Raw genomic sequence first — 17391 nt, forward strand, 5'->3', positions numbered from 1 at the left:
CGCAGGACTGCAAGCTCTCATCTGTGAGACGGGTGCGATATTTTGATTTGATGTAGTTCATGTTTGAGAATATCTGCTCGCACAGGTATGTTGATCCAAAGATGGATAATACTCCAAATGCATATGTCTTCATGTTCCTATAACTGTCAGGAAGAGCATTCCATGTGTCATTTGGGAGGCTTTCAGTTTCGCTCCATTTGTGGCTTTGGGCAAGCTGGGCTTTCTGGCGAGTGACGTCTTCAAGCTCGGCTGTCAGACATTTGAATTTGGACACCCATAAATCTTTGTCGGCTATATCAGCCATTTCCATTTCAAGGTCAGCTTGATTTACTCCTGGAAATGTGCTCAACAAGGACGGGTCAATCTCCAGGGGTGTGACAGGGAAAGACAGTGTCATTTTTTCCTTTCGGAACTTGCAAAATCTGCTCCCAAATGCAGTTTGCATATCAACGATCGCATTTTGCAAATCATCACCGTTGAGTGTGTGATCGTGATGGGCTTCTTTGAATTCTCTCAGGGAGGGGAAGTGGGAGAGCGTGCCTCGTTGTACATCTCTGGCAAAGACAGTCAGCTTGCGCTCGAATGATAGAACAGCTTCCAGCATTTGAAGTGCAGTGTTTCCCCGCCCCTGCAGACTTTCATTCAGCTTATTTAGGTGGCTTGTCATATCCACCATAAAGTGCAGTTTTTCGAGCCACTCGGTATCTTCAAGTTGCGGATAGTACAGGTCTTTGCTTTTCAGAAATGTTTTCACGTGCTCTAAACAAGCGACAAAGCGGCGCAAAACCTCACCCCTGGACAGCCATCGGACTTTATTGTGTAGCAGGAGATCGGAATATTCGCTGTCAACTTCATCAAGCCATGCATGGAACTGACGGTGGTTCAATGCTTTTGCAATTATCTTGTTCACCATCTCGATCACAAGGTTCATCACTGCCATACACTCCGATGGGAATGTTTGTGCACACAGTGCCTCTTGATGCAAGATGCAGTGGAATGCAAGCAGATTTCGATCCAATGCTTTCTGTAGCAAAGTCACAAACCCCCTTTTTGATCCTCTCATGCTGGGTGCCCCATCTGTAGCCACTGAAATCAGATGGTTGGTGTTTATCCCGTTGTCATTTAAACACTTCAGCACAGCCTCACATATGTCCTCCCCCCGTGTTTGGCCTTTCAGTGGTATTAATTGGATCATTTCTTCTTGCGGCCCATCGGAGTTCACATACCTGCATAAAAGCGCAGTCTGTTCAATCTCGATCACATCACAGGACTCATCACAGGCAATTGAGTATGCTGGCGCTGAATTAATGTCCTTGATTTGCTGATTGGTGATGTTGCCTGCCATTTTAATAGCCCTTTCCTTCACTGTCTTAGCGGAGAGAGGCATGTCTTTATTTTTTTTAATATCTCGGTTTTGTTTTTGAAGTCTGCAAATAGGTGTTCTGATATGTTGATAAATGACTCCTTCATGTAGTCACCATCTGTGAACGGTTTGCCGCGTTTTATTATCTCCCGCGTTGCAACAAAACTTGCAGCAGGAGTGGAGTTTGGAGATGCAATCCACTTCTTAAATCTATTTTTGCGCTCCTCTAATTTCTCCAGAAGTAATGCAATCGCACTTTTTCATCACTACCAACTGGGTACTCGGCTGCAAATGTAGCATGCCTTCCTTGAAAATGTCTTTCCACATTGCTCTTTTTGTTATTTGACAACTTCTCGCTACAGAGCAAACATTCAGGCAATCCTTCCGCATTGGCAATGAATGCAAATGATTCGATCCAAGAAACGTTGAATCCTCTGTTCTCCTCAGTTATTCTTCTCTTTTTCCCTTTGGGATCCATGGCCCATCACACAGGCCACCTGCCTAGCGGGATGCCACTAAGGCGGGATGCCACCTGCCTAGCATCCCGCCTTACTGATAGAAACGTGTGTCGCAGGCTATGACCTAAATCTTCGTTGACAGAAAAGTTGAAATTTAATATTTATTCTACACATTTTGCCAGCATTGAAAAACGTTAATAACGTTTGTGTCATGTTTTTTTCCCTACAGAAACCATATTAAAACAAAAAATATATTTCTCTCCCCCATCTTTTTCCATTTTCCAACATTTTTGAAAAAGCTTCAGAGAGCCAATAGGCAGGCGCTGGTTGCCGACCCCCGGGTTAGGGCGTGACCTAGTAAAGCCGTGCGTAATGGCTATAAAGTCTGTGCATAAACCGTGCGCTCTCGCAGACATCCATTGTAGAGCATTGGTGCACGTATTGTTTGTAAACAGAGCAACTTTTAGTGATTTGTCTATTAGCTGGAAACATTATTACACTCTTGTAAAGATGTTTGGAGGAAAAAAGTAGTTTATGGCGGAGGAGGCAGATGCTATATTGGTCAAAAGACCAAATGAAGAAATAATTTCCTCTTCTGAAAGTGAAGTTACGTGGACTCTGAAATGGAAAAGGATTTTCTGGATGAAAAGGACCCTGATCGTGAAGTGTAAGTTTATACATAACGTATTGATTACTTTATCAGAAAGTATTTATTACATACATTAAATACATTATTACATTATAATTATTTGAGTAGTTATAGTGTGAAAACTGATTTCTGTCGGAGTTTGTAAGCAAGGGGGAAGGGTGCTATGTGTGTGCGTTTGTGTGCTTCTGTGTGCTTGTGGTCGAGCATGTACTGTAACAGTGTGGATCCTTGTGTGGACCACATTTCTGTGCTTAGTCTTGACATCTATTGTAATTAACATAAATTCACCTGGGCCTTTATAGAAGATTACACTGTTTTCTTTCTTTTAACTCCCTTTCATACAGTAGATGAGATTTGGATACTTTCTCAGACTGTGAAGGTAACCACATGGTGGAGGCCCAGCCATTGTTTTGCTGCACCGTAAGCATATTCAATGTAGAGTGTATGGGGGTATAGCTCAGTGGTAGAGCTTTTGACTGAAGATCAAGAGGTCCCCAGTTCAAATCTGGGTGCCCCCTACAATGATGTGTGTAGGTGATCATCTTTATGATAGTACTTGGGGATAAAGGATAAGAGCTTGCATTTAACTAATGTTGCTTCTTTCCAGAAGCCCTTGTTCTTTCTCCCCTCTCAGACTTCCTTGGATTGTGGTGGCACCTGAGTAGTGGATGCAGCTGCTGCTGTGGTCCTGCTGGACGCCCTGCACTACTACTGCTACTATTATTAGTAATAGTTCTATTACTTTTACTGCTCCCATAATTACCACTGGTCATCTTTTCATTCCATTTTCTCTCTCTCTCTCTCTCTCTCTCTCTCTCTCTCTCTCTCTACTAAGTAACATTTGCAAAAGGTAGTGGTGGGATTGGAACACACACCTCCAGAGAGACTGGAGCCTAAATCCAGCACCTTAGACCACTCAGCCACACTACCTGCGCACACCATCACACCAAATCGTGACACACACACGGACCGTAACTAATGGTATGATTGTTAATGTCATTGGAAACAAACTTTTGCAAGGAAAAAGTCAATACTTTATTGAAAAAGGCCAGTACTTAATGTCTCCACCTGCTGAAGAGTAAACTTAACAGCATCTCAAATTTACTTCATCCATAAAAATAGAAACTGTGCTCATACCTGCCGTAACACCCATAAACACTGGAGCATAATACAATAAATATACTACACTACAGTACAAGTACATAAATACAGTAAAATAGAAAGTGTAAAACATGTACACATTTAAAGTGCTTGTTGTGCTGTCTGAAAATTGAATTATCACTGAATAAAAGAAGAAACCTGGGTAAAACTTGTAATGGTAATGTTGTATATGGCTTCAAAACCTTTAAATGCAACTGCTGTGGCTGGAACTCAAACCCGGGATAAATGCTTGCACTGCTATGATGTAAATCATAGACGAAAAGAAACACATGTTGTCTTTCTGCTGGACAATACAATGCTCACTGCAAATCTCTGAAATAACCATAGACCCACTATTTCCATTCACATGCTTGTGCTATTGTTCAACCACCTGTCACTGTATTTTCAGCATCAGTTGTGTTTTATTGTCTTTAAAACATCTGCCCCGTGTGAAGTTTGAACTCACAACCTTCAGACTATGAGACCGACGCGCTACCTACTGCGCCAACGAGGCTATGAAAGCAGTTACAATGGTTGGGAAAATTTCAGAAATACTAACAATTTGGTCTTTAATCTCAATAAAAACAATGTTTTTGGAAACCTATGTATACACACAAAGGCTAAGATCGACCCTAGATGCTTTGTCATGACCTCATGAAACAACCAGGACAAAAGACCGTGTGCAAAGGTTGAAGGAAATGCCATTATATTACTACAACAAAAGAAATGATAATTCAATGATGGTGGTGGTCAGTTTAGTCAGTGGTGAGTTGTATGCATGGATGAGTGTGAGGTATGGTGTCAGTGATTTATGCTGGACAGTGGAAAACTAACAAAGATGAGCGGGAGAGGTGCTGGACTGAGAGACCTCTAGGGCAATCACAGATGCACAACCAATATTAAAACACTACTGAGTGAATGCAATCAGAAAATGAAGAACATTGTTCAGAAAGCTTAATGAAGCTTCATTTGACCATAACTATTAACTACCTGAAAGAAATTAAGTCTCTGGAAATATTATGACCTAAGCAATTAGACAAAATAGTGCAACTTAATTTGAACCGCTCCTAGAAAGAAACCATAGGTAGCCATTGAATTCAAAACTTCTGAAGTTATTGTTGATCTCAGAAACAATGATGAGCGACACCATCCTATCACAACGCCCATGCTTGTGCCTTTGTTATGCAAATACTCTGGTAGTCTACTTATTAAGAGTATGCATTCCCATTTTTCCCAATTGATTGTAAAAAGCCTTCCTGAGATTGTTGATCTCAGAAATAACCAGAATCACAACTTCCATGTATGTGCCAGTGTTCAATCACCTGTCACTGTATTTTCAGCATTAGATGTGTTTTTTTTTATTTTAAAACACCTGCCCCGTGTGAGGGTTGAACTCACGACCTTCAGATTATGAGACTGACACCCTGCCTACTGCGCCAACAAGGCTATGAAAACAGTTGCAATGGTTGGGAAAGTTTTGGAAATACTAACAATTTGGTCGTCAATCTTAATAAAAACAATGTATGTGGAGACCTATGTATTCACACAAAGGCTAAGATCAACTCTAGATGCTTTGTCATGACCCAGAACATATTTGTCCACTTTCTCATCTTCTTTTCTCACCAATCAAACTCAAAGCTCCCTTCCATTTTTTGCCAATCCTGAGAGACTTCATATCCATTTCTTGTCAATCAAAAAGGCGCCTCCTCTCGGCAACACCCATCTCCATTTCCTACCAATCCAAACGCATTTTCTGCTTAAGAGAGACTTTGCATTTATAATTTGGAACTAACGAAGACAAGGAGGTCTTCTCTGATATTATCTCTGGAAACAATAATAATTCATGTGCTTTGTTTGCTACTGTCGATAGGTTAACAAACCCTCCAGTACCAGTAGCATCTGAACTGTTATCTCACAAGGCCTGCAATGACTTTTCCTCCTTCTTCATAGACAAAATCCAGAAGATTAGACAAATAGTCAGTGCCTCCATATCCAGTACAGGATATGTGTTGTCACAGTGTTCAAGCTAAACTAGTTCCAATATGAAAGAATTTCATACGATCAACCATAAAAACCTGTGAAGCGTGCACGCTACCACTGAGCTACATCCCCTAAAGATTGTCAGATCCAGGGGGGCCCCGTGTTATCACATTCACAGAATGAGAAGTGCGTGTGGCTGCGGTAGCTCCCTTCGATAGCTCAGTTGGTAGAGTGGAGGACTGTAGAGGTATAGAACTGAAGTCCTTAGGTCACTGGTTCAAATCCGGCTCGAAGGAGCACCTTTTTTCCAGAGGCTACCTTCAAGGATCAATAAAGTGTTTTTGATTCTGATGTACAGATGGATGGTTGACCTAAAAGCACAATACTTCTTCCCGAGACATAACAAGAAACAAAAAAAAAATTAGGTGTGGGACACAGAGTTAAGCCCTGACAGAATAGAGAACTACAGACAAACCATGTGAAATAGTGCCAAGTGTGACCAGAAGAACTGGAAAAAAACTAGAACTATAAAGTACAAACCTTTCTTTAAGAAATCTTTATTGTGCTCACAAGGGCCCTTATTTATGAAATGTGCATACGACCTAAAACAGGCGTAGGACGGCGGTACGCCTGTTCCTACGCAGAGTACGGCATTTATCAATTTGAACGTGAGCGTGGGCTGCGAAAAAAATCTCACGTCTGGTCCCACCTTCATGAGCCGTCTCTCTGCCTGCATATTTGAGTGGGATGCAGGAGACCTCTCTCTGTTACGAGCAACTGGGAGGGGCAAACGGAAGGGACCTCATGGTGGTGCCACTGCTGGACCAGGTGCGCATGGAGCACATCAAGAAGGGCCCTATCAAGAAGGGGGGTGTTGTCCTGACCAAGTATGGCTGTGCCAGAGGGTCCACGTCTCTGGAATCATTACATTGCCACCTGACCAGGTTCATTCTGTCTAAGTAGTATGTGTTTCATGATTGTACTTTTGTTTTTGAATGGTAAATGAACCACTGTGCTGGAATTTGTAATCAAAAACATGACCTTTCCCATTTTGACAAACTGTTTTGAACACTTGAGGTATTTCAATGAAGTCTTTGGTCTTGGACAGTTACCTTGCAATCTAAAACTGTATATCCTATTATCTCTGGAACAATAGTTGACAGTTTGAGGAGTAATGGCTCTTTACAGTGAATATGCAAAAGAAGATGTTCATAAATTCAGTCCAGGTAAATGCTCAGCCCATATTCACACAGACCTAAACCTCCTCACTTAATACTGGTTACAATATTCTAAACTCAACAATGCCAGAGAAAAATGACAAAGAGTGACAACATTTTCCAATAAAGTATTGGCTTTTTCCTTGCGAAAGTTTTATTCCAATGACATTGACAAATATACCGTTAGTTACGGTCCCTGTGTTTCTCACGATGTGGAGAACTGATACATGCAGGTAGTGTGGCCGAGTGGTCTAAGGTGCTGGATTTAGGCTCCAGTCTCTCTGGAGGCGTGGGTTCAAATCCCACCACTGCCATCTGCTGATGTTACATAGGTGGAAGACAAACCATATGTTGACCTGAATTTGTATCAGTTACATTATACTCTTATGGCATAGCTTGGTGAAGTGACTAAAGTCATTAGTGGCAACGTATTAGACTCCTTGCTGAATCTGTTGTTTTTATCTTTACTGGCAATTCCCTGTTTTTAAATGAACACCCAATCTTAAGTGTTCAATGTGAAATACTCATTCATCAACAAAATTGTCGGTAACTATGACGGGGCGCATGCGCTACCTATACCATCCAAAGACTGAGACTGCAGGTATATGTTATATGCCCGTATATGTTTAACGTGTTCATATGTTCTGTTAATTTTCACAATGTTTAAAATCTTCAGTTAACCTAGTCATTCTCCATTTCCCCACAGTAATCCCTCAGCTTTCTTGTGCGCACATTTTAACATCTAAAACTACGGTGCCATTCCTCGCCTAAAACAACATGAGTCATTCCAGTAAGTGAAAAGAAAACTCACATCTACAAAGATAAAGTTGACATATGTGACTCCCTAATGGTCTAGTGGCTAGGATTAAGCGCGCTCACCGCCGTGGCCCGGGTTCAATTCCCGGTCAGAGAATGGTCAGGACTTGACAGATACAGATGTAACATTTGAAAGAGAAACTTTTTGGTTAACTTAGATATGTCAAATTCTTCCTCATTAGTTTAACGCTAGAACCCCAACACTTTTAAAGAGTATCATTTCCTTTAAATCAAACCCCCGACAACTGATGTATCCTTTTGTCGTCTTTGATGGGTCATAAATACTTCATCTGCAATTATATCATAATTCATCTAACAATTATTTTCCTTTTTCAAACAGTAACTAAACCCCTGACCAACATTTGTAACCTGAAAACCAATGTATGTGAGTGTCAAGTAAAGTTATTGTTGGATTCAGGTCCAAATGTGGACATTTTAGTGCAATGCAAAGGTGCATAACAGATTGCTTTCTACTTACCTGGAGCGATGCAGCGCAGGGGGGGGCCAACTAGTCAAGGAACAGCAGGAGACTTGGTATTTAAGAATACAAACTGACTGTGTGACAGATGTGTAATCTGTCATCTCCTGCCTTCTGAAGCTCTAGCCAGGAGCCATTCCTGTTCACCATCTACACCACAGACTTCAACTACCACACAGAGTCTTGCCATCTTCAGAAGTTTTCTGATGACTCTGCTGTGGTTGGATGTATCAGCGAGGGGGACGAGGCTGAGTATAGAGCTGTGGGGGGGGGGGACTTTGTCACATGGAGTGAGCAGAACCATCTACAGCTCAACGTGGCAAAGACCAGGGAGCTGGTGGTGGATCTAAGGAGAGCCAAGGCAGCAGCGAGCCCGGTTTCCATCCAGGGGGTCAGTGTGGACATTGTGGAGGACTACAAATACCTGGGAGTGCACTTAGACAATAAACTGGACTGGGCCGAGAACACTCAAGCCCTCTACAGGAAGGGCCAAAGCCGTCTCTACTTTCTGAGGAGGCTGAGGTCCTTCAACATCTGCAGGACAATGCTGAGGATGTTTTATGAGTCTGTGGTGGCCAGTGCTATCCTCTTTGCTGTTGCATGCTGGGACAGCAGGCTGAGGGTAGCGGACGCCAACAGACTCAACAAACTGATTCGCAAGGCCAGTGACGTCGTGGGGGTGGATCTGGACTCTCTGTCGGTGGTGTCAGAGAGGAGGACGCTGTCCAAACTACATGCCATCTTGGACAATGTCTCGCACCCACTCCATGGCTTGTTGATAAATCACAGGAGCACTTTCAGTGACAAACTCATTCTCCCAAAATGCACCACAGAGCGCCACAGGAAGTTGTTCCTGCCTGTGGCCATCAAACTTTATAACTCCTCGCTCTAAGACACTCAGAGAGGTTGAAACTGGACAATATTATCTGTATTATCTGTTTTGTGCAATAACACTGGCCTGACATGTGTGCAATACTCAACTGCTACAATTATTATTATTATTATTATTATTTTACTTTTTACCATTGCAATTCCTAAATTATGTTAATTATGCAAATAATGTATAGTAACATTTGTTTAACTATGTAAATACCGTACATGTCCACACTCCTTATATTTCTTTATTTGTATTTCTACTCTGATATTTCTACTATTTGTGCAACTGCAACACAGAGTTTCCCTTCGGGGATCAATAAAGTATTTCTGATTCTGATTCTGAAGGCAATTAAAACTTAACATATGGTCTTCATTATCTTTGTAATGGCCTTTAAGCTTCCCCTGGCAACATTGTATTGTATTATGTTTATTATGTTTGTATTATATACTTTTATATGTCATTAGGGTTCTGTTTCCTATTTTTGCAATAAAGATGACATGAAAAACCTCCCTGCTGAACAGATTTGTTTTCATAAATCACATGTGTGAGCCTGCTGGCTCTGGGAGGCGGGGCTTAGGCTCCCATTGGATGTTCCTATCAAGCTATGAACCCTTGGAAAGGGAACGTGATTGGCTACAACTGGCATGATTGGCGTGTTGATAGCCAATGAGAGCTGTTTCTAAGATGGCCGCTCAGGGAGATGACGCAGCGTATTGGCGCTACACAGTGGGAGCGCTTGCTGGACGTCGGGGGCTGCCCCGGGGTGAAAACTAAACAGAAAAAGGCGGGGATGGTTTGATTGTGTAGGCAGCAACATGAGGAAAACAAACATACCCAGCAACACGGTGGAGGGCGAGGAGACGGAACGAGGTCGGCACGTGAAGTTAGCAGCTAGTTAGCACGGACTCTACAGGACAATACTCCCAACCTGGATGAATTCTTTACATCTGGGGACACTTCCGGACTACAGGAATATTACTAAGCCTGGAAAGGACGGGGGTGAAGGTTTAGGAGCGCCTACAGGTAGGGAAGCGTTATCATTTCTCATTTTCTCCTTCTTTTCTTCAGTATTATGAACACTAAGATGATGAATAATGTTCCAGTAAATGAAGTGAAGGTTGAACTGCAGAGAATGGACCAATCAGACTGGAGAGGCTGTTCCGTTTCATAATGATACCACTGGCCCAGCAGCACGAGGCTTTGAACGCACCTTTGTTCCTTTGATGTTGATCCGGTGTTATGAGCCTTCTGGTTTTTCCCCCTCCAGGGGCCTGCTGCACAAAACCAGGATAAGGGAATAAGCCGGGATATTCAAGTTATCCTGGATGAATTGAACTTTGACTCGGCTGCACGGAAACCAAATTGAATTAATCCCAGCCAAGTTACCATGGAGATTTATTCTTTGCGGCTAGCCTGGTCCCGAGCAGGCTAACAGCCAGACTAGCTTCACCTCCTCGTTACTTTTCCGTAATATATGTAGGGCTGCACGATTATGGCCAAAATGATTAACATGATTATTTTGATTAATATTGTGATCACGATTATTATCACGATTATTTGTTGATTTTAACTAAAACAAATTTTATTGTCACATTGGGTATTTATAACTCTTTTCACATCCAGATTATGCTACACTCTTCTTATGTTGAAGTTATATGTTGTACATATACAGCTGCAACACATGGAAATGAAAATCTGAAATAGCCTAAGATATATTTAAAAAAAAAAAATGTATCTACTTCACTTGTTTTAAACAATAACTGATTAAAAGAGCTAGGAAAAGGGCGGGGGTGCGATGGAAGCTACTCCCAGAGAGACGGCTGACTCATTAGGAATGAATGGGGGGGGGGCGATGGACATACTCACAGAGAGACGGCTAACTCATTAGGAATGAATGGGGGGGGGGGGATGGACATACTCACAGAGAGACGGCTAACTCATTATGAATGAATGGGGGGGGGGGCGATGGACGTACTCACAGAGAGATGGGGGCGAATGGGTCTCACACGCTGTTCCTCTACGATGACAGGTTTGCCTCTCATGCTTAACAATATACAGCTGTGTTAATAACAATTAAAACTGTAGACAAATGTCAGAAGCGTGACACCGGCGCTGTCGCTGCTCTGTCTCTGTTGCGGGGGAGCCTGTGTTAGTGAATGGGGGGGCAGGGCTTCGCAGAGAGTAAGAGGAGAGAGCCAAACACAGGCACAGCTTTACAGAAGAAATGTTTCATGAAATGCAAAATTAAACTATATCAATATAAACAACATTGCTTCGTTAGTGGAGAGGCAGCGGATGCGACCTGGAGAAAAAATATTACTCATGCCCTAGAGCTCTGTGCATTAACAGACACTAACTAGCCCCCTAGAACACTGTAAGCTAACAGACACTAACTAGCCCCCTAGAACACTGTAAGCTAACAGACACTAACTAGCACCCTAGAGCCCTGTGCACTAACAGCGATAACTAGCACCCTAGAGCTCTGTGCGCTAACAGACACTAACTAGCGCCCTAGAGCTCGGTACGCTAACAGACACTAACTAGCACCATAAAGTAGGGTGACCAGACGTCCTGGTTTCTGGGGACAGTCCCCAGTTTTGGTGACCTGTCCCCGGAAATGCCCCCGGTTTTCACTGTCACTGACAGACCCGAAATTGGAATGAAAGAAAGAAAGAAAACAGTGACCAAACGTAGCCGATAGTCGCACCCCCTCCCCTGCAGGCTCAAGACTAAAGATTACAACACTCTGAGGTAGGGCTGCACAATTAATCAAATTTTAATCGCGATCACGATTTTGACTTCCCACGATCAAATTTGCGTGATCGAGCGATTATTTTTTTTTAAGCGTCATTTCATAGAACGCTCCGGGTTTTTTGCAAAGCCCATTTACCGCTCTGTTAATCTGTCTGATCATGAGCCAGTCAGAGTAGTTCCCTGCACCGCGCAGCTTAGTTTCTAGATGTAGACAGTCACAGAGGACAGAGTAACTGGAGGAAAACTCAACAGATAGCAGTCGGTTATACGTCGGTCTGAAGGTTTACCAGTTTACCAGTAAACGCAACATTTGCAACAGCGGTAACCGGTGCTAGTTAGCGTCTGTTAGCTGTTAGCTCCTCTAGGACTCACCGGTGCTAATGTCCTCGCATCCACTGCAATGCTGTTTATATGGATATGGTTTGATTTTGCGTTACGTGACCCATATCTTCCGTAAAGCCGTGCCTGTGTTGAATCTCTCCTCTACTCTCTTTCCTCTCCGCGCCGGTCACTGCCCAGCCCAGGACCATTAAACTACATCTCATAATTCCCCTGCATTACTGGGTTTGGACTCAGAAACAGCATTTATGATGTCCCCCTACAAGTGTTCTCTGGGATTGAGGTCTGGGGATTGGGCTGGCCGCTCTATAACATCCATCTGGTTCATCTGGAACCAAGACTTTGCTCCTTCCTGGTGTGTTTGGGTCCTTGTCTTGTTGAAAGACCCGTTTCAAAGGCATTTCCTCTTCAGCATAAGGCAACATAACCTCTTCAAGTGTGATAAACAGGCCCAACACCACAGTATGAGAAACATCCCATAACCAGCATGCTTTACTGTCTTCACAGTGGACTGGGGCTGGATTTCAGTGCAGGGGGGTCGGAGGACAAACTGTCTGCAGCTCCTAGACCCAAAAAGAACAGTTTCCCTCTCATCAGTCCCCAGAATGTTGCTCCATTTTTCCTTTGGCCAGTCAATGTGTCCTTTGGTTGTTTCCCACGTCGGTCAGGCGTTGGATGCCATTTCAAGGCATTTGAAATCATTTTGGCTGAGCAGCTTATAATCTTCTGCACTTCTTTATATGTTTTCCCTCTCATATCAACTTTTTAATCAAAGTCCTCTGTTCCTCAGAGCAATGTCTGGAACGAGCCATTTTGCCGAGAATTTTAGTGTACTTCCTTCCTTCCTTAAATATGTATATATACAGTAGGGCTGCACAATTATGGCCAAAATAAAAATCCCGATTATTTTGATTAAAATTTTGATCGCGATTATTCTCACGATTATTTGTTTATTTTAACCAAAACAAATTTTATCGTCATGTAGGCTATTTATAACTGCGAGAGGGAGTGTGATGGACGCTACTCACAGAGAGACGGCTGACTCTTTATGAACGGGTCGGGTTGAATGGCGGATAAACACGTTGTGTATATGAAACGTCTATCTTTACTGCGCTGCATTTTTATGAACTATGATATTCTCGCAATGGGTCACATATCCAGCAGCTCCGTCTTCTGTGTTCTTTGCCGTGGCGGCCACAATAGCAGAGTTACCCACAGAAACAATGGTACAGGGCACCCATATAGTTCAGTGGGTAGAGCGGGTGCCCATATACAGAGGTTTGCTCCTCGACACAGCGGGCCCGGGTTCGAATCCGGCCTGTGGCCCTTTGCTGCATGTCTCTCCCCCTCTCACATCTTCAGCTGTCCTCTCTGCCTAATAAAGGGATAAAACCCCGAAAACATAACTTAAAAAAACAACAACAATGGTACAAATACAGGGTTGCCCCTCATACTTAACAATATACAGCTGTGTTAATAACAATTAAAACTGTAGACAAATGTCAGAAGTGTGGACCGGCGGCCGCTGTGTGGCCGGATGCGGACAGTAAGAGGAGAGACAGTAGAGGAGAGATTCAACACAGGCACGGCTTTACAGACGAAATGGCTCATGTATCGAAATATTAAACCATATCCATATAAACAGCATTGCAGCGGATGCGAGGACAATAGCACCGGTGCGTCCTAGAGGAGCTAACAGCTAACAGATGCTACTAGCACTGACTAGCACTGGTCACCGCTGTTGTCTGGAAAACAGACAACAGACGGGATAAAATGTTGCGTTTACTGGTAAACTGGTAAACCTTGAGACTGACATATAACCGACTGCTATCTGTTGAGTTTTCCTCCTGTTACTCTGTCCTCTGTGACTGTTTCCATCTAGATACTAAGCTGCGGGGTGCAGGAACAACTGATTGGCTCATGTTCAGACGGTAGTAGCGGTAGATGGCCTGTGCAAAAAACCCGGAGCGTTCTATGCATTGATGCATTTAAAAAAAAAAAAAAAAACGCTTGATCACGCAAATTTGATCGTGGGAAGTCAAAATCGGGATCACGATTAAAATTTGATTAATTGTGCAGCCCTAATATAATAATAATATATATATATATACAGTATATATATTAATTATGGGCCATAACTGACACCTGTTTCTTCACAAAATCAATCAGCTCACTAATTTTACACAACACTGCTATTATTTTGAACATGCTCCTTTCAATTATGTGGACAATACCAGTTGTCCACACAAGTTTGATTTAGCAAAAACAACAACCTAAAACAAAAGGTCAAAGGTCAACTGGTGCCCCTCATTGCCCCTAATGCCTATCAGGGTCAATGGTTCCAATTTACTTTACTGGAGTAGAGCTGTTCCAGCAACATGAACACAACACGGTAACCCCTACAGATACCAGTGAGAGCTAAAAATCTGTGGGACTATGTTATATTTACAACTTTCCCGGCACTAAAAATCCCCGATGATCCCCCATTTGTTACCGGCTGGCTAAAGGCTGGCAACAAAATGGAGGCCACACACAAATTCATCAAAAGTAGTTTATTTATCACAAACTAACCAACACTAAATGTTATATTTCCCATAATGCAACTCCATAATATTGAGGTTGGCAGATAATAAAAAAAAGTAATGCGTCAGTCAAACAATGTTCCATAGACGTGCTCTAAATGTTGTTTCTAGTTTAAGATAGAGCTCTACAGCATGGCACCTCACTAACTCACTCTCTTGGTTTTTCTCTGTTGATAGAAACGGAGAGGAAGAGGAGTCAAACGTCACTGCTGTCAGCTGTGTGACAGATCCTTCACATCATCAAGACATTTAAAGATTCATCAGAGAGTTCACACTGGAGAGAAACCGTACAGCTGTGAACAATGTGGGGAAACCTTTTCTCGTAGTGGCAACCTTAAAACTCACCAGCGCATTCACACTGGAGAGAAGCCCTTCAGCTGTGAACAATGTGGGAAAACGTTTTCTCAGAGTGGTCACCTTAAAACTCACCAGCGCATTCACACTGGAGAGAAGCCGTTCAGCTGTGAACAATGTGGGGAAACCTTTTCTCAGAGTGGTAACCTTAAAACTCACCAGCGCATTCACACTGGAGAGAAGCCGTACTGGTGTGAACAATGTGGGAAAATGTTTTCTGATAGTGGTCATCTTAGAAGACACCAGCTCATTCACACTGGAGAGAAGCCGTTCAGCTGTGAGCAATGTGGAGAAACGTTTTCTCAGAGTGGTCATCTTAAAACTCACCAGCGCATTCACACTGGAGAGAAGCCGTACTGGTGTGAACAATGTGGGAAAATGTTTTCTGATAGTGGTCATCTTAAAAGACACCAGCGCATTCACACTGCCTCGTTGTGAACATATTTCAGAGCCAAGCTGTTTCCTCCTCCTCATGCCCTGATAGCTGTGTTGTTATATTCTGATCTTCTCTCCACATTGAAGGCTGACCAGCAGTAACTTTATCTTCTGATCAACATGTATGTTATTGTGGATCAGCTGGACTGTTTTCTGCCTTCCTCAGAACCCTTTACCATTTAGGGACCAGAATCGGTGCCTGAACCCATCCTTTTAAAAACATTTTTTTCAAATGTATATATTAGAAAAAAAATTTAAAAAAAAAGGAGCACAAAAAGACAGTCAGCAACATTTAAGAACGGCTTGTTTATTGCTATATGGTCCAAATTAAATGTAATTTTTTTTTAAATATTTCTCCAGTAAATTGCTGGACGAAGAAGGCCCAAAGGAGAAACATTAACACGTTTAAAGATGTTTTGGTTGGAAAACGTAGACATGTTAAAAACTTTTTTTATTGTGTAAAAACTTTCTTCTCTTCTCTAGAAACATACAACTTTTTTTTGGCTGACAGGAAGTATAATTTTCATTTTTGGAATACATTTTTGTCACCCTTATATATTTCTAAACTCCCAAAAGTTGGCTAAAACTCTAACCTTTGAGCATTGTGAGTTTAATAAGCGAAGATTCAATATTTGTGTAAATTGTTCCAAACAGTCCTCTCATCATTACAACATACTAGAAGTCGGACATTTTTAATTTTACGCTTTAGTTATTGTTTTGTAGTTTAACATCATGTTTTCCTACTTTTTGGAATTTCATTTGTCTCACATTTCATATTTTCTGTGACTGAATGTGGTTTTAAATCTGTTGCGGTCTGTTCAGACTGAATGTAAAGACACTAATGATGTCATACAAAATCAGAAAATAGAAAGCAAACTTGTAATGTGGAACAATTAAATACAAAAAAGAAATTAAACAAGGCCTGATTATTTGTGACTTGATATGGTGGATTTATCCTTCCTGCCGTTTCTGTGTTTAAACTCCTTGATAAGAGAACGTTTCCATCCACTAAAAGTGCTGAAAGACTCAGATTATTATTATTATAATTATTATATATAATTATTATATTATAAGTGTGTGCCAACATTATGGGATGGATCCCTACAGAGATAGACCTTTTAGATAGAGAGTAAGATCCTCTTAGTTTAACCCCGACATCACCATCACCAAACCCACCAGACTCCATGTAAATAATCACTTCTAAATCACTCTTCTAAAACAAAAAACATTTTAGTAACTATTTGACATTGATATCTTTGGTCAATATATAATGCATCCCCCCCACCCTTTGATTGTTTCCTATTGATGAGTGACAGTTCATATCCCTCATCTCCACCAACTCCTGTTGTTTATATAGGACAGCTGAAGACCTGTAAGGGAAGAGAGAGAGGGAATGACATGCAGCTAACGCCCTCTTCACCAACTGAGCTACCCGGGCGTTCCACACCCACATATTCTGGGACTGCTCCGTGACACAGACATACTGGAAAGACATTAAAGAGGAAATGGACAACATATTCCTCTGGACCGTTTATTTTTCTTACTGGAGAAAACACCTGAAAACTTGCTGTTACATACTTTGTTAATGATTGCAAGAAACATGATCACAATAATTGGATAAAGTCTAGCCGCCCTATACATGAAATCAAACAGGTCCATACAATGGAAAATATGACTGCTTTTTAAAGTTGAAAGTACCTTTGTTCATAAGAAGATGGACCCCTGTCATTTGAGCCTTGATTTAGAATAATTTAAACATACTGTGATATGCAATGGTTTATTTACCCTGCTTCCATGTAGTCAATATATATATTGAATGACGTTCAACCACAAGATGACACTTATTTCTTTATTTTCTATTTTTTAATTAAAGGTCCTATGAAATGCTGCTTTTTGATGCTTTTATATAGGCATTAGTGGTCCCCTGTCATTTGAGCCTTGATTTAGAA

At 41.9% G+C, this 17391-nt stretch overlaps 1 long non-coding RNA gene and 2 other non-coding genes across 3 annotated transcripts; 2 read left to right on the plus strand and 1 right to left on the minus strand.

Moving 5' to 3' along the window:
• The first annotated feature begins 2916 nt into the window (after positions 1-2916).
• trnaf-gaa (transfer RNA phenylalanine (anticodon GAA)) lies at positions 2917-2988 on the plus strand. The gene has a single exon. It is a non-coding gene; the product is annotated as a tRNA-Phe (tRNA).
• A 4051-nt stretch (positions 2989-7039) lies between these two features.
• On the plus strand, positions 7040-7121 carry trnal-uag (transfer RNA leucine (anticodon UAG)). Its single transcript has one exon. It is a non-coding gene; the product is annotated as a tRNA-Leu (tRNA).
• A 998-nt stretch (positions 7122-8119) lies between these two features.
• LOC116676431 (uncharacterized) lies at positions 8120-16952 on the minus strand. Its single transcript, XR_004328696.1, has 3 exons — positions 16890-16952; positions 14856-14859; positions 8120-8131 (listed from the first exon to the last, which is right to left on the minus strand). It is a non-coding gene; the product is annotated as an uncharacterized LOC116676431 (long non-coding RNA).
• Positions 16953-17391: the final 439 nt, after the last annotated feature.

The sequence above is a fragment of the Etheostoma spectabile genome, unplaced genomic scaffold (genome assembly GCF_008692095.1).
Source record: "Etheostoma spectabile isolate EspeVRDwgs_2016 unplaced genomic scaffold, UIUC_Espe_1.0 scaffold00003155, whole genome shotgun sequence".
In the NCBI taxonomy this organism is placed as follows: domain Eukaryota; kingdom Metazoa; phylum Chordata; class Actinopteri; order Perciformes; family Percidae; genus Etheostoma; species Etheostoma spectabile.